Source organism: Lissotriton helveticus, chromosome 5_1, assembly GCF_964261635.1.
Source record: "Lissotriton helveticus chromosome 5_1, aLisHel1.1, whole genome shotgun sequence".
In the NCBI taxonomy this organism is placed as follows: domain Eukaryota; kingdom Metazoa; phylum Chordata; class Amphibia; order Caudata; family Salamandridae; genus Lissotriton; species Lissotriton helveticus.
In genome coordinates this window covers 1,345,105,487-1,345,130,151 of record NC_136065.1, presented here as the reverse complement: position 1 = coordinate 1,345,130,151, position 24,665 = coordinate 1,345,105,487, and the positions used below count along the sequence as shown (strand labels likewise).

General features: G+C 44.3%; 1 protein-coding gene across 2 annotated transcripts in view; it reads right to left on the bottom strand.

The window, feature by feature from the left end:
- INAVA (innate immunity activator) overlaps positions 1-24,665 on the bottom strand; it is a 115,400-nt gene that overhangs the window by 82,121 nt on the left and 8,614 nt on the right. Inside the window, exon 1 of one of the 2 annotated variants that reach the window (XM_078644227.1) lies at positions 4,075-4,188. The exons of the other annotated variant lie outside the window; for it this stretch is intronic. The gene's annotated coding sequence lies outside the window, so the exon portion shown is untranslated. Of the gene's footprint in view, positions 1-4,074; positions 4,189-24,665 lie in introns of those variants that run through there. 2 annotated transcript variants of the gene reach the window in all.

The window sequence follows — 24,665 nt, the reverse complement described above, 5'->3', positions numbered from 1 at the left end:
TGCAAATTGACCCATCATAGTGATAGCACATTACGCAAGGGAGCAGAATTTATAACTGCTGCATTGGTGAGTTTACATTTCCAAAGAAGCACGTTCTCTAGAATATTTGGAAAAACATCAGAACTTCATCATTCTAAGAAAGACCAAACTTGAAGTGCATGCTAAATATGGTGAAGTTCCATTGTCACCATATTTAGCAAACACTGTCTTTTCAATACCTTTAGTGTTCTACTTGTCGGCTTAGGGATTGCCAATTGCTTACTGTTGGTTGGCTTCATTGTCACTAACATTTGCTTTCTTCTTATTTGTTGGGGGCTGTAGTCTTCCTTCCTTTTCATGTGTTTTTCCCTACCCTGGATCATGGACGCATTACTTGTGTACTTCCACTGCTCATATTTTTAGGCCCTACTTTTATCTTTGTGTTTAAGCACTCCACTAGAGTGCATCTTTTTCATCTAGCTCCCTCGTGTACTTCTCACCCCTCTGTGTTCCTCCCCTGTCCGTGTTGACTTGAACTTACCTTCCCTCCTTCCTTTCACTCAAGGCTAGACCAGCCGTACCAGGCATCATGCGTTTCCCTGGGAGGCTGGAAGGATGGGGGGAGGGGGGCCAGTTTTGTTACTGAGGGCTGTTTTTGTAGCAGTGTAGCAGTTTTGAAAGCACCTGCTGCAGAGTTCCTTGTATATCCAGTAGAGTAGAGTAGTTTTCAGGCAACAATACAAGTGTCAAGATAACCCTGGTGATTATTGTACCTGCTGGAGAGGGATCAGAGATTTGTCTAGTGGTAGTTTTGACTCATCTAAGGTAGCACTAAGGGTTAATATGCCTGCAGCAAAGGATGTGTACCATGCAGATCATAGAACAGTATTTTAAATGCATAGCTTTGTGGGATACAGCTTTTGCAACAGAGACTATTTTGTTACTGTGCATGTCATATCACAATCATAATCTAGCACAGTGAGCTATGAAGTGTCAGCAAAGAGCTGGACACAAACTACACAATAACCTAATTGTCAAGCACGAGCCTACCCGCAATCTTCATTCTGCCCATCTGTCCCTTCTTACCCTACCCTCCTTCAAACTGAAGCGCCAGGGCGGGTGCCGATTCGCTTTTCTCGCCCCAAAGGCGTGGAACTCCTTCCCTCTGTCGCTCAGGAAATGTACTAATCTTATGGAGTTTCGGGGAGCCCTAAAGACCTGGCTATTCAAGCAAGCTTCTGGATAGGTTAACTGCTTTTCAATCTTTCCTCACTGCTAGCGCCATGAAACCCCTGGGTGCCCGTGCGCTTAAAAAGTTTAGAATAACATAACATAACAATACAGGGTAGAATGTTTTTTATTCAGAGTAATTCATTATCCTAATGCTGCTAAAATGGTTTTGTTAGGGTAGAAATAAATTCTTAGTAGGAAAGCCAAACCTAACCACTGTGTTACGTTCTGAATTCTGAGTTTGAGCTTCTCTAGATCCAGCACTTCTAAAAAAATACCTACCAGTATATATAACATGAATCCTACAACTTTTAGTCCCCTTAGTCTTATGTAACATTTTCTATAGACTGATTTACACACATGGTTCTTCATCCCTCTGTATTTGTGTGTGATGTAAAGTGCTCGGACACCCTATACTTGTATGAGAGGTGCCATAAAGCAAATGAAGCACATGTGAGAGACAGGCTATGGAGAGATGTGGAGTACTGTTAGAAGGTGATAGTGAGGGAATCTTTGAAGGGCTCCAACAAAGAATGGTGTATCTTGGTGCACTGTAAAGTCATCATTTACTATGTTTTAAAAGCTAATACAATTGAATATATAATGAAATATGTGTTTAGAATGTGACATGTTTGCCAATTTTTTCTTGAAGAGAGCACATCCACAAACTTTCCTTGTAGTGGTCAGGCTCACTTGCTGCGCTCACTTTTCACCGTAAGTGGGCTAGTCTGACATATTTTGCTGTAGCTGCTTTGCATTCCTAGTCTGGCCCTGCTTCCACTGTCCAATTAGAAATATGGACGGGGCTTCAAAGCCATACTCCAATACTGCATGCCTCGCAACAGCGCATGCGTTGCCCAGGCTCGACCTACAAAAGCGCTATGACACGGACTCCGCTGGTCACATCATAGGAATGCCACTCCCACCACCACAAACCGCTGTCTGTACTGCCTGGCCCCTTTCTCTGTGTTGCCTTTTTTAACTTTCAGTCATGCTTCACAGAAGTCACAATGCTATACAACATGGCTAAAAAACATTGACAAAACCAATCACTTGTGTAGGCAAGATACATATTGGCTTTGCCAATGCTTGTTATGTAAGATAAAGCAAATAAAACCATTTGAAAGTTATGCTCCTCAATGCCAATGCACCTGCTGCTGTAATGATAGCTACACCCCATGGAAATACAGACACTATAATAAATATAGTTGCTACTACAGAGTGGTTATCAACACCTTTTTGGTATTTTCTGTGCATATTCCTTAGAATGTGCATTGTTAAAAAATAGCTTAGAAACAGGCTCTTTGATGTACCCCTGAGCACTGTAGAGTATTAGCGTCCGCAGGAGCAGCGCAAACTTCCCTCACCCACAGGACAGGTTAAGAACCAGTTGAAAGTGTACCAGCTTCCCTCATACACAGGAGTGCAGCACTGACAGCAGCAGTGCAAACTCTCTTCACACATAGGACAAGACACAGGCAGCATCAATGCAAGCTTTGTTCACGGACTGGCTGAAGCGTTGAAAACGTAACTCACATTCATCATTTGTTCTTTTTGCTTTTGATGACCCAAGTGGGAAGGGTATGCCCAGTCGTGGATCATGTGCTCACTGTGCCACTGGATTCAAGATAGCCTGGCTGATGCCCCGAAACCGGTCCCAGGATGCTTTTTTTCTGGTCCAGGGAGGACCTGGCCTGGCAATTCGGGCTGGACTGTTCCCATGAGGAGCAGGGTCAAGACTGATTTGAATATGGCTGCGTCCAAACTGGGGCGGTGTGGTGAGCAAAAAAATTATGCATTAAACCTTGATCTCTGAGGGGAGGGGGGGAGGGGGTGAATGTTTGATTTGTTCAGCATTCCGTCCATCATTTGCTCTTTTTGCAAGATGGACAGAACCAGCAGGAATAGTGCAAGCTCTACTCACACACATGACAGGACAGCATGCCTTACACACAGGACAGGGGCGGCACATGCTAAACCACTGTAAACGATCCTCACACAAAGGGCAGGCTGGGGCAGCCACTGCGACAGCAGTGTAAAAGATTCCCTCACAAACAGGATTTGGCAGCACCGGCAGCAATAGTGCAAGCTTCCCCTATGCACTTGTGTCAAAACCTGAAGCAGACGTGGAAGCTTAAAACGCACACAGGGAAACCTGTTCTTACTCCCAGGACAGGAACACCACCAGACGAAGCAATGCAAGCTTCCCGGGGCACAGGGCAGGGGCAGAACCAGCAGCATCATTGCCAGCTTCCCCGGATAGGCGGAAGAGAAGACACAGCAGCGACCTTGCGGCCTCCCCAGTCTTTATGGCATTCTTTTGACCTCCCTCACTGTCTCCCTATCTTCTCACCCCCATGCCACCTACATTTTGGTGTTGATAGAATATAATGAGCACATTTTATTTTACTATCATTTGTAAGGCATGTATGTCTGTCTTACAGGGTGCGCGCTCTTCAGTCAGCGTGGCCTGTGGTCATTATATTGTTTAATATGCCGCCACTTGGTGATTTTTTTTTTTATTTCGTCAACTCCCAGAATTTCAAGTCGATGGAAAATTTTAATAAAAATGAAGATAAGGACAAGAAAAGCGAATCAATCCAACAACAAAAAGTAGGCTTTAGCAAAAGAGCATTGCCGCGACGTTTAATTTCAAACACGTGAATATTGTGTGAAAATTCTCCCCCACGATCTTTGTTCACTGGGCGAGGAGAGGCATACAAATAACGAGGTGTGTGAAGCGCACAACCGGGGCCACTTCACGAGGTTCAAGACCCAGGGACGCGGCACAGCCATTCTGCATATCAAGGGCGGCTGTGAAGATACAAGTGTTAGTGCGAGACACAGGGTTAAACATCCGCCTACCGGACACGGTGCCTCTAGTCTGCGCTTCACATGCCTCCCGGTGCGTCCTCACGTCACGTGCTGGAGGTTGGTGGGAGTCTCGTGAGCTGGGAGTTCTAGAGAACCGCTCGGTGCCAGGAGCTAGAGAAACAGAAAAGCGCGTTTTATAACAGCGGTAAGAGAAACAACCACTCGGCCGTGTCAAGAATCTAAAGCTACGAATCTTGGAATTAGTCAGGGCTATAACCAGGGTCACTGGAATTATGCGGCATGGAGTGCCAAATTATGCGGCAAGAAAAGGCCCAATTAGCACGTGTTTTTCGAGGCCCGTCTGGAATTGGATTTTTGAGAACTGTAACTGACATTTTGGGCAACAGATTTGGAATTCATAAAATGGTTGCTTGAAAGTATAGAAATTACTATCGCCGTACTGCATCGATAACTTTTAAATACAAAACAGTTTCCGAAGTGAAATTCTTAATACCTGCTTATAAGGGAGTGAGTGCTTTGGAGAGCTGCATGTTTCTGGTGACAGTGCATTTCATTTTAACTCCCCGTGGCCCTGATATGTCTGCCTGTAAATTGGCTTAGCGTTTAATAATGAGACTTCAACAAAAAACATACAGGACGGTTCCAAGTGCTGTCCTGTTCTCGGCTATGAGAAAATACTACCATCACAGCCTCAAAGTCGCGTGCCCCTCATGCCAAAGTGACAGTCATGCTCTGGACACTGGCAACCTGCAGAACCTGTCGCCCATTGATGGGACACTACAGGCATGCCGGGCAGATGGGGGTGGGTGTGGGGGGGACTCTACCCCAGGGATGTCTCCTTGGTAACTGCTACGCTGCGTAAACAAAAGACATCTGGCAGGCTGAGAAGGCCTGTTGATAGGCCTGCAGGGCAGAACCCACACCACTCGCTGCGCTTTGTTAACACTGTGCCCGAGTGCAGCTGGGCAGCAAATCAGACGGGACACACCCCATGCAAATTAGAGTGACCAGATCTTGTGATCCAAAAACCAGAACATTTGCAAAAACAGAGGAAGGACTACAATTCTGCATCAATGAAGTGGCAAAGACTGATAGCTATCATCAATATAGAAACACAGAAGAGGCACTAAGAAAAGAAATTATTAATTTTAAAACCAGCCTGTTAATTAAATTGCTTACTTATAACAGCTGTTAACTATCCCTGCTTCGGAACACCTCACTGTTTTCAGTTGACCCTCTCTAAAAACCGGGACATGAGTCAAATGTATGGCAATCAGGCAGGGCAGCTCTTGAAAAAGCAGGACTGTCCCTGCAAATCTGGGGCACCTAGTCACCCTACATGCAAATGCAATTGATATTATTTATCAACCTCCTATTCCCCTTCCTTTTTAGGTCGAGCCTAGGCAGCGCGTGTGCTGCTCTGTGAGGCATGCTGGTTTCGATATATGGGCTATCGGGGGCTATGGACAGGCCCATCGCTTTTGGTTGCCTAGTTGGCCTGATTTTTTTAATTCCTTTTCTCTGGTTGCTTAATATTGTGCATCTGTCCTACCTTTCGAAGCATGGTTCCTACCCAGCGGACATCACCAAATAAATCTATTAGTTGGCCAGCTCTGGCGATCTCTTGACTCCTTGCTAACACCCCTCCAATACCCGTCATTGCTGCTGGCATGAAACTAGTGATGGGGTAACTGTTCTACTGGCATGGTCGTTGATCATCAAAACTCGACCTAATAAAATAATTTGTGCGCTCTTCCCCACCCACCAAACGCAAATGCAGCATCCATCCAAATCGTTATCTGGAGGGGGAATAGTTAGACCCTTTTCTACAGGCCACTGGCCTGCTGCTAAAGAACATGTTGGGATTGGCGGTAGGATCATTTTAAACAAGCATTTGCAATGCAAAAGGTCTCTCATTACTGAAAGTTTGACCAATTGGCGATGCAAATAGTAATGCAACGCCAATAGCTCAAACGTTAAGTAATGTGGGGCCTATTGCATTGCAAATGCTTGTCCTTAAGTGCTCCCAGTAGGCCTTTACCTCAGACAACATCTATATCAATGCTCCCACTGGCCTGCATCAAGCCAGACCACGCCTTTAGGTACTTCTACATGTTTTTTCAACAAACTAAGTTGTAGGTCATCAACTACACTGCCACACGCAGGCAGCATCGCAGCCGAAGAAGCTAGGGACACTCAGAAAGCAGTTTTCCAAACTAACCTCATTTTGGTGGAATGATCAGATGTTGCACACCCTCTTAAAACTGTAGGCGTGACCCATGTGCAACCGGGAATTGATTTCAAGATTTCCAAAGGAAACAAAATCCCTTGCTCTTCTTACGTGCCATCAACATCGTTGTTAGTCTGCATATTTACAAGTCAGAATTACAATCCTGTCAGACTTCTTTCAGTAATGGACAATGTAGTGTCTAGGGTCACCATGCCTATGTCACATGTGAGTACATTTGTCACTGGAACACCATGGTTTTTGTCCTGGTCTTTCATTCAACATACTATAACAATCTGGGATTTGTAGTACTGATTTACTACACTAGAACCAATTGTACTAAACCATACATATATACATTATGCTGTAATGATTACAGCCCTAATGATTACAGCCCTAGCTACTAAACTATTGAATAAAACAGAAGTCCCACCCAATCTATAAAATCTAAAAATGAGAGCATTAAAGAGCATCCGCCTTCAGTCAAAATACAGATATCATACAGCCGATGTTACCAAATGATTCCATTTGAATATTACCAAGAACACAATACACCGTTCCTGGGTTTTCTCTAACTGCTTAACCGCAGCGCGAATTCTGCCGGGGTGCAGAGGTTTTAATGAGTGGGCGGGGCCGCGTCCGCCAACGGGTGTGCGCAGCACTACGGAGATAGTGCTCGCGACGGCTGTTGGCCGACAGGAGCACTTAAGGGGTTAACAAATTCATCATTGATTTGTGTTTGTTCAATTGGATCAACTGAAGTGAATCCCTGGTGGTAAGTAATCATCAGGAATACCTAAAATACAGATGGAGGTTAACCAGCCTGGCCACACAGACCCGCCCTTGGATAAGTTGAAGCTACCAACACATTGTACTATTGTATTTTATTGTATTGTAATTGCATTTATATAGCGCTTACTACCCCTGACGAGGCGTCAAAGCGCTTTTTCGGCAAGTAGCACGCTACTCCGGGACCCATAGAGGATTAGTGTTGAATTAGTATAGTGAAACATGCAAGTACATTTTAAGTGGTGGATAGGTTAGTCCGTTATTTGGATTTGGAATGATAGCAGAGAATAGAGGAGGACAAAGGTTTGTATTTATATAGCACTTGTTGACGCACGCTATTCAGGAAGCCTACAAAGGATTAGTGGTGAATTAATATGGTGAAATATGAAGTAATTTCAGTGGTGGATATTAGTCAGTTACTTGGAGTGAGAAGGATAGCGGAGGGATAAAAGGGGAAGAAAGATTTGCATTCATATAGCACTTGTTACCCCTGATGGGTGTTGAATCGCTTTTCTGGCGAGTAGCACGCCACTCCGGAAGCCATAAAGGATTACTGTTAAAAATTAGTATAGTAAAAAAAATATAAAGTAATTTGAGTAGTGGATATGTTATTCAGTTATTTGGGTAGTGTATTAGTATAGTTTAATATGGCATTTGAGAAGTGAACATGTTAGTCTGTTAATTTCGTTTGAAAAGGATAGTGGAGAGATATAAGAGTGAAAGTTTTTTTTTATAGTTTTTTTTTAGGTCTTGGCAATAGGAGGAGGCTTTTGGATGAGTAAAAAGGAGTTTTGGAGGGGAGGACTCAGAGCAAAGAGTTTAGAAAGGTTTGTTTTAGGGGATCGGTATAGTAAAAGAGGTGTCAGATGATGCAAGGAGGGAGCCCTGCTCAGTTTCTCTGATTCAAGTGCACAAACTACTCCAGTCTAGGTTTTTTCTTTGCATTCTGGGACTTCTAACCTTATTTTTCCCACCAAAAAAACAAGTCTAGATAAACTAGATAGAAAGAAAAAACCTGGACTGGAGGCACTGGTGATGCACGGACCTGGCAAACGTGTAACAAGTGCATCCTAACACTCAGTTCGTACATAGTAATCATCTGTCCTAACCAATGGAATTCACCCTGCAATGAACAATATAAAAGAGAAAAAAGAAAACTATGGAGGTCACTTGGGAATCATGGAGTTATAGTAAGCACATCGGAGTAACCATATTTAAAATACATTGTACATTTTATCACAAAACATTGTAGCAGTTTATTTTTGTCGTTCACATAGCACATCAAAAAACATCAATATTTTAAAACTTGTATCACATTTTTGTACTATAGGATTTGGAGTAGGCATGTATTTTTTCTGTTTTCAAGGCCAGAACCCGCCACAGCAATCACGTGGGAAGTCCAAATCGCACGGTGTGTAAATTGTTTGCACCTGAGGGGGAATAACAGGTTACTCTTAGATCAGCTAATTCTGAATACAACCTGTGAGGGAGTTCGAAACAGTCACGGTGCCGGTTGCAGCGCGGAATAGCAAATATTTTAATCACCTATGGATTGCAGGGTGAGTGGATTGCGAGTGTTTTGGTTTGCAAGAGGGAGACAAAAAATCTGTTTTTGCATAGGTTTAAACATGGAAGTAATCGTTTTAGTTGCAATTGAGCACATAACATTGGTGCTCATTAACAGGGAAGCTACAGATAGGGTTTCTGTCTCAGGATCACTTTAAATTTAAATATAGAGCACATCGTATTGTAGGGTATAAGAGTAGGTTAAGTTAATGAAATGGTGTATTTATGTTTACATGTATTTTTTTGATTAATTTTATCAACTGATCTGCTTCATTTACATTTCAGACACCTGAAAAAAGGCTCATTAGCCCGAAATGCATTGGGTATGCACGGTTTCCAAGGATGGAAAGCAAATTCTGACGTGCTACAGATAAGGCCTGGATTGGCATTTCTGTAGCATTAAAAGTGTGTAATTTCACCATCTTTGTAATAACATCGAAGAACTTATGGTATAAAATATAGATTACAAAGGATTAAATGGTTTACATTTGATTTCTGAATGTTAGACTCCTTAAATGGTCACCATGCCTATGTCACTTGTGAGTACATTTGTCACAGGAGCACCATGGTTCTTGTCCTGGTCTTTCATTCAACATACCATAACAATCTGGTATGTGTAGTACTGATTCACTACACTAGAACCAATTGTATAGCTGTAGTGGCTTGAGTCTGGATGGTGATTACCTACCAGTGTTAATTGTTGATTTTCGTCAGTGCTACCAGGACAGAGCACAGGTCAAGCCAGCACGCTAAATCTTTACCATTGGGCAGCAGTCTAAAAAGATTAAAAAGAAGAAAATGGAGTGCATCCTAACACTCAAAGTTTGTACAAACGTGGCACGTGTGCCATTGGCTAGAAGTCTGGAGCAAAGAGAGGTACAAATAAGGCGCTATGGAAATTGTGAGATTTTCTGAAACAACAAGCATCCCCCTGAAGAAAGATGCATCTCTTTGGAAGGTTGACAAGTTGAAACCATGTCAGTGGCATGCCATTCTAGTCTGACACATCACTGACTCTTTCCCAGCCCTTTTGCTCTTTTTGATGCACAAGACTACCTGCAAATCCCCATAGGCGAGGTCTCAAAATCCCAAACATGTACAGCATAAATCGGCAAATGGTTTTGGGTTCCTATGCAAACCTAATAATATAACCTCATTGTTTGAATACTTGTAAGATCCCTTACCTGTTCTCACAACCAGGAGATCGAGAGAAACCTGCCCTGTGGCGTTCTCCCAAATTCACTGTTTACACAAAGAGCAACTGGGCAAAATAAGAGAAAGAAAGTGGAAGCATACTTCCTGGCTATGCCTGGGTAAGAAATATGGCCGATGGCACAGTTTCCACAGCAAAACTCTTCATAAAAATGACCTAGGGGCAACACAAAGTAACCACATAGCCTTTGAGGAGTAGGGGCAAAGCTATGGCAAATGGTCACTCTTTGAGGTCTATGTTAGTACTCCGCATTCCAACGGAAAGTGTAACTAGTGGTGCTCTAAAACTTCAAAAGATACAAACCTGCTACATGGATGGCTATGCACAGCATACTAAAGTGCTTCATTGTGTGAGTTACTGGGAAATACTGTTTCATCCCCAAGGCTTGTTTCTCAACCCTTCTGCCTGTTGCTTCCTTCCTTCTCTCCCAGTCCGTATTTGGCATTACACTATCATCCCTCCCTCGCTTTCATTCATTACATATGAGGCACCCCGGCCTCATCAGACAAATCACACACAATTTCCTACCATAAAAATCCTCTCTACCCTCCACGACTCGTGTTTTTTAGGTCGAGCATAGCGTTGCAGCGCATGCGCTGCTTGCTTTGCGAGGCAGATTGTAGTATGGACAGATGTGGAAGTGCCGTGGAAGCCCGCCCATATTTTCCATTGGCTGGCGTCATAGTCCATGGTAAATGCTGGCTTCCGATTGATAATGGGCTTCTTAGTCCCTCCTTGTTACTGCCCTTCCTCCTTTTGGGACCGCCCATCTGGACTGGATATTTTACTTGCGGTGTTACACTATCTACCACTGCTGCGCAGCCCTCGGACTGATGGAAGAAAAAGACCTGCGTGCTTTGGTATAGCAAAGAGTGGCTGTCTATCCGTCGCCATCATATGAAACTGTTCAGCGTGGCCGTAGTCACAATCTGACGCTTTAAAAACAATTGCATAATATGTGAGGGCAGAAAATGGGCAGCACGCGCTAGTGTCGAGGAGGGCTTGAGTCAGTGCATCACTATAGCGCCCACTTGTTTCCCCTTCCCTCTGTCTCTTTCCCCGAGCAGATGGAGATCCGCAGAGACACAGCTGCTCGCGCCTCTTTTCTGCGCTAGAGGCTTCTAATTACTTTCAACATGCCGCAATTTTCTTAAACGTTTTCTGTGACGCCAATGGCTTTGGAGAGTAAGGGACCACGAAAGGTTGCTTCCTGTAAACTTTCAGCTCGGATTGAAGAATATTACTAACAGGCCAAGGACCGGGTGCCCGCAGGAAAACACAGAAATGCCTATCTGTGGTCCAGAGTATGTCAGGGCCATCGCTGTGCCACAGGAATACCACATAAACACCAGCGTGTGCATCACCGTGTGATGGGAAATAATGAATTAAACTTGCACTTCTGTGTAGCCAGTATTGTGTTTTTCTTTTAGTATGGATGTACTACGGTACACAGGTGTTATTTTCACCTAGTTTTAAACAATTCCCTTTATCACATTGGAAAGGATGAATGGTCGATCTGGCATGCTGAAATTATGGCCTGGTACCTTTAGATAACATATAGCTCTTGGAAATTAATATATTTGAGTGTGCTACTCTACTGGTGAATAGTTATAGAAATAATACAGAAGTACTGGTCCTTGGACCACAGCTTGCCCGATCCGGTGTATTACCACAGAAATACTATACTTTTAACTGCTTTACGTTAAGTGTGTAACACACCAGTGTCTGAATTGTAATTATTGTATGCCACTGCATTACCATATGAATATATCACAAATATTATAACCATCATGTATCACATTCCCAGCATTACGGTAGGAATACCACACGACTACCGCACTGTGAGCCGCTGTGTGCCTCATCCAGAGGATTACCAACAGAATAACACAGAAATACTACATCTTGAAAAATAGTGTCAAGATCTAAATAATTTCCATATCACGGGCCCAGTAACATCAGGCCATAGTGACACAGTTCAGATGACTACCATCGGAAATACTGTACCAGACTTGGGCCATTATGTACCAGAGCACTAGCATAGGGGCGCCACAGAAATATTAGAGATATGGCACAGCATGTAAAATTCAAAGTACAACCGTAGAAATACTATGCCATGCTATCAAACAAAGTAAGAAAGATGCAGTGCATTACAGTACAATTCACCTCATATTAGGAGCCTGTGGACTACCGCAGACCAGAAAGGATACATCACTTCTCCACTCCAGAATTACCGCTATCAGAGGTCCCGATAATTGCATTCATATTTCTGAATTTACACGTTTTGGGGAAATATGCGGAAATCGGACTTACTGTGTCGATTTTGGCATATTTTCCCAGGTATTAAACCCATATACCTAGACTAATTGCAGCAGGTGAAATCTCGGATGAAAGATCATGGAGCTGCATTGTTTCCGCAAAATGAACGATTCTGATGGGTCCATTACCCCTCCCCCCATTGGAATTAATGGGCCACTCGTGATGGAGGCCCACGTGCCATATGCAGGCCATCAAAACATTAATTGATAGATTTTCCTCGTCATAGTTTATATTATGCCACATTTAAAAGGTCTAATTACCAACGGCAAAAGGAATTATTACAACAGATGTGTTTTAAAAGTTTTTAGGTCTCGCTTGAGCCAGCGCATGCGCTGCCTGGTGAGACATTTAGTAACTGGGTTTTCAAAGTTCTACCCAAAGGCTTTTGCAGTCCTCCAGCGTGCGGTTACGCACGCGTGGACGTGCACAGGCCATCTGGCTTTCTGTAATGGCTCATTAAGCCTTACAGCGCGTGAATCCCCTCCCCTAACCCCTCCCTTCTCCCACTCCCTCCTAGTCAGCTTCTCTTATTACAAGCTTCCCCGCGTTGCGCGGCCAATGCTTGTTGGCTCCATTTCACAGGGAAGCAACTAAATGAAAGAAGGAAAGATAGGTGGGCTGCTCATGCGCACCACTCGCGGGCTTGTTTCTTCTTGTTTAAGCACTATACAAGCGTGCATGTGTTCTACAGCTTTCTACCTCGTCTGCTTCTCCCGCTCCATATTGTTCTCTTTCCTCCCTCTGCTTTTCTCCCCATGCTGCTGTCTCTCTCATTTTTAAATCTAGAAAACACCACATTGTCCGCACCCGGTTTCCGAGCCTAGCTTTACTATTAGCCAGGAGAATAATGACAATGTTCTGAAAAGCACCCACAACCCCGTCTTTGCAGGCAAGGCGTGGTGCAAAGTGGGGAACAGCAGAGGGTACAGCTCTCCGATGTGAAGAAACACGTCACATTCGAAAAAGTCCCATCTGAATGGGACACACTTCTTTCTCAGTTCTTAAAGAGGACTCTACCTTACTAACTCTCTCTACGGAAGTCACTCGAGACCCCACAGAGCTAACTCTTCACGTTCGTTACCAATCCACAAAGTGCCCCCGGGCCATATGCGAGCTACGATATTGGACAATGAAACCCCCAACTTTGATATCTTGTGCTGCCCCCTTGCACACACCACGATATTCACACTGCTCAATATAATGGACTCTAATCCCATCCTACACCCTCCCTATTAGTCTACGAGTTTACTTTCTTTTGTTGCCCAATTATAAGATGTGATTTAATGTTCTAATGGGACTTCAATTACCACTTGTAATACATGTTAGGCTTATTAAATTTAAATGTGCTGTTGTTACTGCTACTATTGCTCATACATTTGTATGTACATACTATGCTGTATTACTAACCTTTATGTACAATGGAAAATCCAAATAAAAAGAATTAACAAAAAATTATGGTTAAAGTTTTAAGGATATTTAGACTGTTTACTTTTAAGGTTTCTTTTCCCAAAGGCTGTCCGATACTATTGAAAATTGCCTTTCACTGTCTAACGGAGTAACATAAATATTTGTATTCACTTCTAGAAATGAGAACCATAGACACCTGTGCCAAAATAAATATTGTTGAATTAAGCCTTCAAGGGGGAGGTTGGACAGTGGAAAAATATTAGCTTCCCTCTTCTGCCTGACCCGCTTTGGACCTTTGCATTTCACTTTAATTTTAGAATGTCCAGGAATGCGAAATTAACATATGAAGTAGGTTGACAAGAGGGCCACCCAGCAACCATGTCTGTCGTTCTGGGACCCTCCTCTCACCTGAATGCAATTCTTTGAGAAGAAAGGGAGCACTCTGATGACACCAGTGGCAGAAGTGAATAGGGAATATTACTAGATTACTCAGCCCATCTACATTGTTTTCAATAAAGAGGAATATTTGCTTGCACCAGTACATCATTCATTGTAAATAAAGACTGACCGACAATTTTAACGGTAATGTGGAGCAAATGTGACTGTTATTTAGGTTGTGTTTTTGCTTCACACTGAGTTTACTGCTGACCATATTTCTTCTAACCACACCGACCCCCGAACCACTGGCTGGGCCCAGTAATAAGACAAACATTGACCCCACTCACTCTATCCATCTTTATTCATGCAATCAGCAACACCTTAGGTCCCATCAGTTACAAGCACTTTCCAATGCCATGGAAACCATGTAACCCACAACAGATATTGACTTTCCACTGGCACCCTGGGCTCATCACTAGCCACCTTCCATACCACCTTCTGGATTAAACATGAAATGTTTGTATGTGATGCCCAGTTGCTTTGCCACAAGACTTTCAACATCACTGAACATTGTCATTGCTACCTCCCATACTTCACAGCCATCACTGAAGCATGAATTGAACTGAAAGAATCAGTCATTCCTGCAGCTCTCTCTCTACTGACCATGCCTCCTTGCAAAAAATATATCATTCACAAAATTCAACCAGACCTACAAACACTTTTCACTCTCACTATCCTATGTGCATGTTCTTCACAAATACTCCACAACCACAATCATGGACTACATTTCAAACTGCTTCCTCCAAAACACGAATGTGTGCACTCCTTCAAAAGTGGTGCTAGAAAATGTACATTCCAACAATCGCTGGTAACACTATCCACAGTCCGAGAAAGAAATAAGCATACGTGCAAAACCAAATAACCTTACTAGAAGCAAATTGATTTCTTTATCATTTGCAAGGAACTAAGGCATTCTTTTCAACCACTATCGTCAGGGGTAGTAAGCGCTAAATAAATGCAATTACAATACAATACAATGCATGTGGTTGGAATCTTTCATTACCTTCACTGCAGGAGGATATTACATTCTAAATATACTTAAATGTCTTCCTTCCTTCATTTTAAATTATTTTCGCTGACTGCACACTGTTTGTTACCAGTCCACCTGCTTCTGGTTGTGGGCATTCCAGTGCATACTTCATTTACAGTTCTAAAATGCCCATATGGCATCTTGTGACAGGAAATTAAAAATATAGTACATCAAAAAATTATTACAAAATGGCCAAAGTGCACGAGAACACACTGGCATGCACAAGCTGTCATCTCTGAATAATTTTATAGTTTGAAAAAGTATCATACAAACATGGTCGGCAGTGCATTTGCATGCATGCATTCACATTGGCAGCCATCTTGGAATGGTTTGTAGTACTTCATGAACAAAAACATCCCATTATGACTACTCGTGTTCACACTCACGTCCATGGCTGGGCAGCGATATCTGGATACCTTTTTGCTATAAAAAATGCCAAACCAAATATGCAGTGGCAAAGCACTTATAAGGTCCCAAAGGCGAGACCTATTGGCTATGCCAATGTTTGTTTTTGTTATTGCACTTTTATATAGTCCGAACTCGTCCCAAGAGCATTGGAGCGCTCTACATGACCATCAAATTGCATTATAAAAGGTGAGTTTTTTTGGCCTCAGGGAGATTAGTTAATTGATGAAAACCCTGCTTTCACAAAAAAAACAGAGAATACAACTTTTGCCTTAGTCCCATCAATACAATTGCAAAACATAATGCAGGGGTCCATAACAAAACAAGGATAAGTCGAGAAGGCAGTCATTCACTTAACAAGAAGTCTGCTGTTTTCTGGATGTCCTTTGTAATGCTGCCGGTCCCAGCTCACATTGTTTTAGACACCGGTAGAGTGTCAATTACAGCCAATGGGAAGCATTTAACCGCACACTTGAGAAGGCGTCCTTGGCAAGAGTACTCAGCCAAGTAAAGAGGACCCGGCCTCCACGAGAAGCGGAGGAACAGAACAAGTGCCCACTAACCAACCAAGCAGGCAATCAATCATTGAAACAATAGCTAGGAGACAATAGATGGAGATTGGATCAGCTGAGTCTGACGGAATGACTAGACATTATGCTTCTTTGACCAACTTGGCACAGAGAGGCCCCTTTTGTCAAAATACAGAGCTGTCAAGTTTCCCTGGTCCATGATTGAGAATGAAATCCAGTCCAGGTTTTAGCTTTGCATTCTGGAACTTTCTGATGCTTAATACAAATAAAATAAACAATACTTTGCATTATAAGTCACCTAAAAAAAACATATGAGGCAGGCACATCCGTCATATGGCCCCTTGTCACAGGCACACATTAGGAAGGTTGGAATTTGAGCCTGTCCTTTTTTCACTGTACGTCATAAAGAATACCAGAAAGTAATCAGGCTATTACTCATTTGTAACTCTTCCTCAACACAGTAACCAGCTGTTCACATTTCCTCGTTCTACATACTTGTAGCACATTGCATTCTGGTACTTGTGGTCGCAAATTTATAATGAGATACACAAGAGTGTCATTACCATACCACAAAAGGACATCCCGGAGTGTGAGCGTTACTCAGGCATGGAATAGGAAGGCATGAGCGCTCTGATTATCAAAGCAGTATACAGACATCAACCACATATACACACAAACAACAGACAACACATTTGCCCAATCCTCATTGCTGAAGGGATGGCCATTAAGAACACTACCTTCATGGTGAGAAGAATGTTAGCCAATGAAAGAGGTCCAAAAGGACATCCTATCAATGCTCTTAAAACTAGAGGCAGATCTCATAATGTAAGTGAAAGTTTGGCCAGTCCACAAAACCAGTGGCGGTTGCTACCAATCCGAGGTGGGGGCAAGAAAAAAATGTATATATATAAACGTACCTTTCCGGCCGGCCGCCATGATCTCCTGTTCCCGCGCAGAGCCTCGCTGCTCCTCTTCTCCCGCCCGACACCACAATCCCCAGAAGCACAGGCTCCCAGACCCCAGCAATCCCAGTGCTTCTCTCATGCTATTACTCCCAGTATGAGAAAAACACTGGGATTGGGCAGAGCAGGACGGTTTTGCGCTGCAACAGGGTCTGGTAGCCTGTGCCCTTTACACTAAATTATCTACAAGGAACAGCCTGGAGATATCCAAGTGGCATTGTCTATTTGGCAGGCTGTGGACAGCCGGCCAAACCAACATGAGCACTTTTAATGCTTACCACGTCTTCTCCCACTGTTGTATGACGCTGCTGCATATCCTCACCCTTGACTCCGCAGACTCGAAGTCAAAATAAAATGACAATGAAGTAGTTTTATTGTCCTTTTGTTTTTCGTCAGACTGCTGCTTTTCAGCAGTGGTGCGACGCACCTCCGCCATAACTGATGAGATGCCCCTGCACAAAATATGATTAGGAAATACTTTTCAGTAACTTAGATACCAAATCTTCATCATCTTTCAACTTCTCCCAGGGACTTCTGAACATTCTGATGGCTGCCCACTGAGCTCTCAAAGTTGATATTGAAAGTTTACATTCAAACCTGTCCCACACGAACTGAAGACCTACAACTAAATTACATTCTAATGGGAATAATGGATGCTTCATGCACCACTTTGGGAATTTCCCACAATGTCACTCATGCAACTTTAACGTTGATGAACGACAAGACTCCTGAATGGCAATAGCTAGGTGTCTCGGAATTCCCTTCCTTTGCAATCCCCAACTCTCAACCTCCAAACCAAGAAGCACAGCCTTTGTGGTAGAAAAGCCTTTGGATACCAGAGAAGATGGGGGTAGAGGAAGAATCCATCGAGGTTGGATTGCAAATGCCTACTGAATGGAGAACCGTGACCTTCTAGGCCAAAATGGAACTACCATGATTCTTTCCTTGGCCTCTTTGTGCAACATTGCCAACATCAGCATAGAAAGGCATTAAGGAGGCTGTGTACCTAACAGAGCATCAACCACCCATGCTCCTTTCACCGCATTCTTGGAGCAGAATTTGGGAACCTGGAAATTGAGAGGAGAGGCAAAGAGATCCAAGAATGGTCTCCTGAATCTTTTACATATTTTTGAAATGTCCCTCTGGACAATGTAATTTCTTGTAATGATGAGTATTTTCAACTCAAGTTATCATTCTGTATACTTTTTTTGCCTTGTATCAAACTGCTATTATGGAAACTCTACCCACTTCAACAAGTGGCAAGCCCGCAAATTCCAAAATTTCAACTTCGTTCGATCTTGGATTTTCATGTATGTTATTGAAACGAAATTCTCTAATATGACTACTACATTTTGACCTGTGATGAAATCCTAAAAATGTAGCATCACCTTCTATATGACAGTAAGCTCCCTCCAGTTAGATGACTGACGAGTCTCCAGAATTGATCATCTTGCCTAGTAGGCCATGACTCCACTGTTGCTCCTCACTCAATGTCGCTTGTGTGAGTAGTAAGCAATAAAGGAGGGTCCACCTGTAACTGCACTCATTTGGACAGCAACCCTGGATCCAACCACCAGAGCGGATCCTGAGTTGAAATTTTGAGATATTTGACCCCAATGAGGCTAAAGGTCCCTTCAGGTCCAAAGCCACCACAATCACCTGCGGCGTACCCCAAGGATCATCCCTCAACCTCAACATCACACCACCTCAACATCATCTCATACGCCAATGACACCCAACTGATCCTCTCCCTCACCAAGGACCCAGCCACCACCAAATCCAACCTCCATGAGGGAATGAAGGCCGTCATAGAGTGGATGAAGACTAGCCGGCTGAAACTGAACTCGGACAAGACGGAGGTCCTCATCCTTGGCTTCACCCCCTCCGCATGAGACGACTCCTGGTGGCCGACCATGCTGGGAGCTGCCCGGACACCCACCAACCACGCAGACAACCTGGGGTCATCCTGGACTCAAGGCTCTCTATGACCCAGCAAGTCAACACGGTTTCCTCCTCCTGCTTCACCACCCTCCGCATGCTCCGCAAGATCTACAGATGGATCCCCACCAAAACGAGAAGAACGGTCACCCAAGCATTCATCAGCAGCAGGCTGGACTACGGCAACGCCCTCTATGCAGGAACCACGGCCACACTCCAGAAGAGACTCCAACACATACAAAACACCTCTGCACGCCTCATCCTCGGACTCCCTCGCCACAGCCACATCACCACCCACCTGAGAGATCTGCATTGCCCCCAGGTCAACAAGAAGATCAACTTCAAGCTCCTCACCCACGCTCACAAAGCCCTCCACAACGCCGGACCAGCATACCTCAACGAACGACTGTCCTTCTACACCCGACCTCACACTCGCCACCGTCCCACGCATCCGCCGAACAACCCATGGCAGAAGATCATTCTCCCACCCCACCGCCAAGACATGGAACACCCTCCCTGTCCACCTGCGTCATACCCAGGACCTGCTGACCTTCAGGAGATGTCTCAAGACCTGGCTGTCCGACCAGTAGCTGCTCCCCCCACCCTTAGCGACTTGAGACCCTCACGAGTGAATAGCGCGCTCTACAAATGTTTGATTGATTGATTGAAAGATTACACCACAGGGGGGTAGATACAAGCTTGCTCAGGGCACAGTGAATATTGGAGCTGCCAACCACACTATCACTGAGGTTGATTGCTTTTGCAAGATTTGTATTAGGGTTTTTCATAGAGATGCCGGCTCTCAATGGAGGAAGAAAAAAACCTGTTGATATCTGTTCGGAACCTTGTTCCAATGAAGGCCAGGTCTTCAGATGGTACCAGCTGACTTCTAAGAATGCTCAACAGAAAACGATGATTTTTCTGGCAATTGCATACTGCCTTCATTCCTTCCAGGACTTGTCCCTTTGATGAAGTATGGCTAAGCCAATTGTAGAGGTGGGGATAGAGCTTCCACCCTTGGACATGCAGGGATGCTACCAGAGGTGCCACCACCTTTGTAAATACTTAAGGAGCAGCCTTTTACTCAAATGGAAGAACTTAAGTAGTAATGGGATTTCTGCATAAAAAGACCCCGGTATTTTTGATGCTCGATGGTCATCGGTACATGAAAGTACACATCCTGAAGATTTATGGATATCATATAATCTTCCTTCGGAATCAGAGGATTTATTTTCTGAAAGACTGCATTTTGAAGGGGACTGACGTAACCCATTGATTGATTCAAATTCTTCAGGTCAGCACCATTCTAAATACACCTTAGGTCTTTGTGGCAAGGAACACAATTGAGTGTAAACCCTTCCTTCTGTTCCATTCGGGTACTACTGCAATTGCTTCTTTTAGCATCACTGATTATAATACCTCTGACAATGTTTTTCTCTTCTCTTTTTTTGTGAGGCACAAGAGTTGGCCTGACTCTCCACTCTAGAAAAAATTCAATAACTCTAGCCTGCATCCAAATCAGATGATCTGGAATAAAAATGCGTCTGAAATGGATTCCACGCAGGACTGAAATAAATCAAAATTTCCACTCTGGCTGGAAACAGCTGGCTAACGTTAGCATAGTCTGGACATTTGTTGTTTATTAGATGAGCTTCGCTTTTGTTCCTGCTGTTGGTTGCATCCATAACCGTTGGGTTTTAATGTATTTGGTTGTTGGGATTGTTTCCTTAATGATTGCTGAAAAGGAATATTTTTGTAAGCAATTTATTGCTGTTAAGCTGCGCTTGCTTCATTTTGGCTAAATGTTTATCTTCCTTGAATAATTTATTAATTTTATCCTCCAGCTCTGACCAAAACAAATGAGATCCCTCAAAGGGCATCCTCAATGCTACCACCCTCTGTGTTGAGTCTGTATGCCAGTCCATTAGAACCAGATTATGCTAGGTGAGTATCGACGCTTCCCCTAATAACGCTAATGTTCGAAAAATGTCAAAGGAAATGTCTGACATATTCTATTGTATTCTCTATGCCTTCAAATAAAGATGAGCACCCTGTTCCTTCTTCTGCTGCCTTGAAGATATGTTTGCAATGTGACATCAGAGACTGTAAAACACATGCTCCAGGGATCCCCATCACACAGTGCAAACCAGAAATGGATTCACCAGGCATGGCTACCCCGGTCCCTCAAAGGCGATCAGGACTGTTCAGCACACAGTCTAGCCGCTGCACCATTCATTAAGGCTTTTTCAGCACAGCTCGAGGCCTATTCGGAGAAAGGAAGGAGTCTGGAAAGCTGTGACGCACCACAGCAGTGGTACACATAAAGTACAGAGGGGTGGTACGGGAATGTTGCAGGCCCTCAACTGATATATTAAGGAGCTGAGAGTATAGGGGCACGTTAAGGCCTGTTCGAAATGGTGGAAGTGAACTGAGGAGAAGTGATACTACAATGGTGGAGTGGAGGAGAAGATGGTCCTATGTTGCCTGGAAGGGTGGGCTGTGGCTGGGATGAGCAGGTTGCAAAACGATTATGTGGAAGAAATTCCTACATCTGCGTCCATTCCAATGGAGAAGTGGCAAGAGGCATCACCTCCCCTACCTGGACGCGCACCTTTGGGCTTCAGAGTGAGGAGGCATTGTTGAATACTGCATTGGTCTGCTCTTTGTTGAGTAAATAAATGTTGTTTTCTGCAGAGTGACTCTCAGAAATACAGTCTTTGTTGCAGCCAAGGAAACAAGAAGATACAGTATCTTCAGGTCTTTGCTCTAAAGCCATCATCCTTCGGAGTTTGTGAGGTGCCACAGTTTGCCTCTTTTGTGTTTAAATGGGGGGTGCTACCTCACAGCAGGATACTATGCCGCCCCTAGGGAGTGGAGAATCCGCAACACCTCTTTTATAGACTGCAAACAGCATTCATGAACTTGCGTCTTCCGCCAATGTAATGCCCACTACCTGCACCCAAAACTCAAGATTTTAAGATCGAACTAAGGTATAAGTAGAGAAAATCTCCCTTCAGCTGCCAGCTGCTGTAACGTAGAAAGATATTTGAAAAGAGATGATAATATGAACATAGATAATTACCAAACTATTTGATGTTTTTAGTGAACAAGAATAAGATACATAATAATCTCAGCCAATTTAAACAGTATTAATAGGATCCACAACCTAGTGCTTTAAAAAAAGTGGGACTTGCTCCAAAACCTATGGAAGAGAAAGATGTATGGAACTGGAAAGCCTTATTAACCCCTTAGTACTGCATGGGGTTCCCACTGCCCCATACCTGGTAGTGGCCAATGCTTGGAGGCAGATCTTTCATGCAGGATTATCTGGGCCAGTCCTAGTTTAACATATGCTGTATTTGAGCAGCACGAAGTACACTTTATGTGGTCAAAGGCAAAGATACAACCAACAAGTGATCTGAGAGGTACCTGATTTGTGGACTGTTACTGCAACATGAGGTAGAATTCTTTAAAGAAGTGCGATACGAACTCTTTCCTAAGTTGGGGGCAGTCCTGATAGATGCAAGCTTGCTACTCCAGATCCTGGGTACATAGGTGGAAAAGGCCTGTTGCCTTGTTTTTACACGTCTTTATCTACAGTCCGATGGTGTCTTGGTTGATGGTGTGCCAAGAGCCACCAGGGAATTGGAGCGAGTCAGTCAGGAAGGTGGGGATGTCGGTCGTGATGGTTTTGTTAACTATGCAGTTGATTCTGGTTCTGAAGATGCTGCGGGCTGGCAAAGAGAGCCACTGGAGTTCCATCATGGTGGGGTGATGTGATCATATTTTCTTCAGGCCCTGGATGAGACGTGCTGCGGCATGTAGGAGGCACTTCAGAGGTGCCAGTGTGCAGTCTGGGAGAACATGGAGCAGAGAATCCTTTGCATCCTAATACTTGTTATTTTGTGTGCTTATTACACAAACAAGACAAGACTATAGGCCCCAAAATGCAAAGGAAAAAAAATCATACTGGTCATGGGCCAACCTGAAAACTCTGACTGTGCTCGCTAACAGACCACAAGAATGTATATGGGTTGCTTTCGTTCCCAGCATGGAAAGCGCTCTGCGGTGAACGTACAGGGGTGGCTGAAGGTGCCTGGCCTGACCGAGACACACTGGTTTCTGGTGGCCGGCAGTAGAACACCAAGGCATTCCCACCGGCCGGTCCCCCTCTCCAGTCCAGCTGCAGAATCAGACCCGTTCTTCCTCCAGGGAGAAACGGGAAAACAGAATCAGCCCGGACTAACAAATGTTCAAACCAGCCCCAGACTGCAGGAGGCCACGGCAAGAAAGCAGCCAGCAGCCTACCGGCGGGGAAACGCCAGGACGGCGGAATGGCCAGTCCGGCCCTGCTTTCCTTGATTCTAGCCAAGCTCTACCCGCAATACTTCTGTCCTACAGCTTTGCTTTGGGGGCAGTTCCCAGGGTCTCTACCCCTTGGGCATGCTAGGACACCCGCAGAGCTGCGGGATGAACACCCCGGGACACGCGGCACAAGTATTTCTCTAATTAACTCTGGATCTCCGGCCCGCCGCCCCCAAATCAACGCCGGCCCAGTGAGAGTCCGTGGCAGGGAGGCGTCAGGCGAGGGCTTGGTGGCTGATTCAGCTGAGGCACAAATGTGGATTTAACTTTCCTCCCCTGTCAGCAGAACTCCCTCAACACCCCCATGGGTCACAAAGATTGACCTGTGTGCTCTGGGGCTTGAAGAACTCTCGGAGGGGTGGGGGCGACAGGGGCAGCCGTGCTCCCTCCCCAGACAAAGGCAAAACAAAACCCCCTCCCAAAAACAAAAGGCCTGCAGGCCATGTAGCCTGCCACTGAAGGGAACCAGCGTGCTGGAAGGAATCACCAGAGCTTAAAACTACTAGTGTTCTGGCTGACTTCCCCCCCCCCAAGCACTCGCTCAGAGGAATACTAAACACCCTCCCACGCACACAACTTCCGTTTATCCCTTCTGTTAGCTATCTGGCGTCAAAACTACAGGGTTTTCAAAATGTAAATTATGCACAGCTGGAAAGTGACTTGCTCCACCCGTAACACCGCCAGCCAGCCCCCGCTGTCAAAGCAACATGCATTCTGGGAGCTGTGGTTTTTATTATATTTACCATTACGAGTTTGTTCCAAAAGTAATAGCAAAGGGATACTTGGTGAACAGCCTGGACTGATTGTCATACATGACACAGGGTCGCTATATATATATATATATATATATATATATATATATATATATATATATATATATATATATATATATATATATATATATATATCTTGATGTCACCACGACTATTCTTGTGTCTGCGTTCAAAGATTTGGATTTAAAACTAGACAAGCAAATCGACAAGTCAACACAACAAGACGATGGACTGGGCGCTGAAACCTTTCATCCACTCACTCCACTCCCAGTCACAGATCTGGGTATACTCCATCGTGCACTTGCTCACCACGCCGCCTCAGTTTGCAAATCTACAAGTGCCAGAATGCCAAGAGTGAACAGAAGACTGGATACGCCATTGACGTCTGGCACGGCGCCAACGGAATTCTTGTGAGTTGACACTATAATAACCTTCCCTAATAAACATAAGAGTGAAATGGCCCCTGGTGCTAAGAGAGCTGCTTCCGGTCAGCCCGTGCTCTTCCGCCGGCGGCTATAACCATGCTAGGTCCAAGGACCCCGGCCCTGGAGTTAAACAGGCCAGCTGAAGCTTACCAACGATTTCTTTCGACAGATGCCACACGGACACACTGAGTTATCTTGCGTACCGATGGGGCAACTGGAGACATATATGGTAGTGCT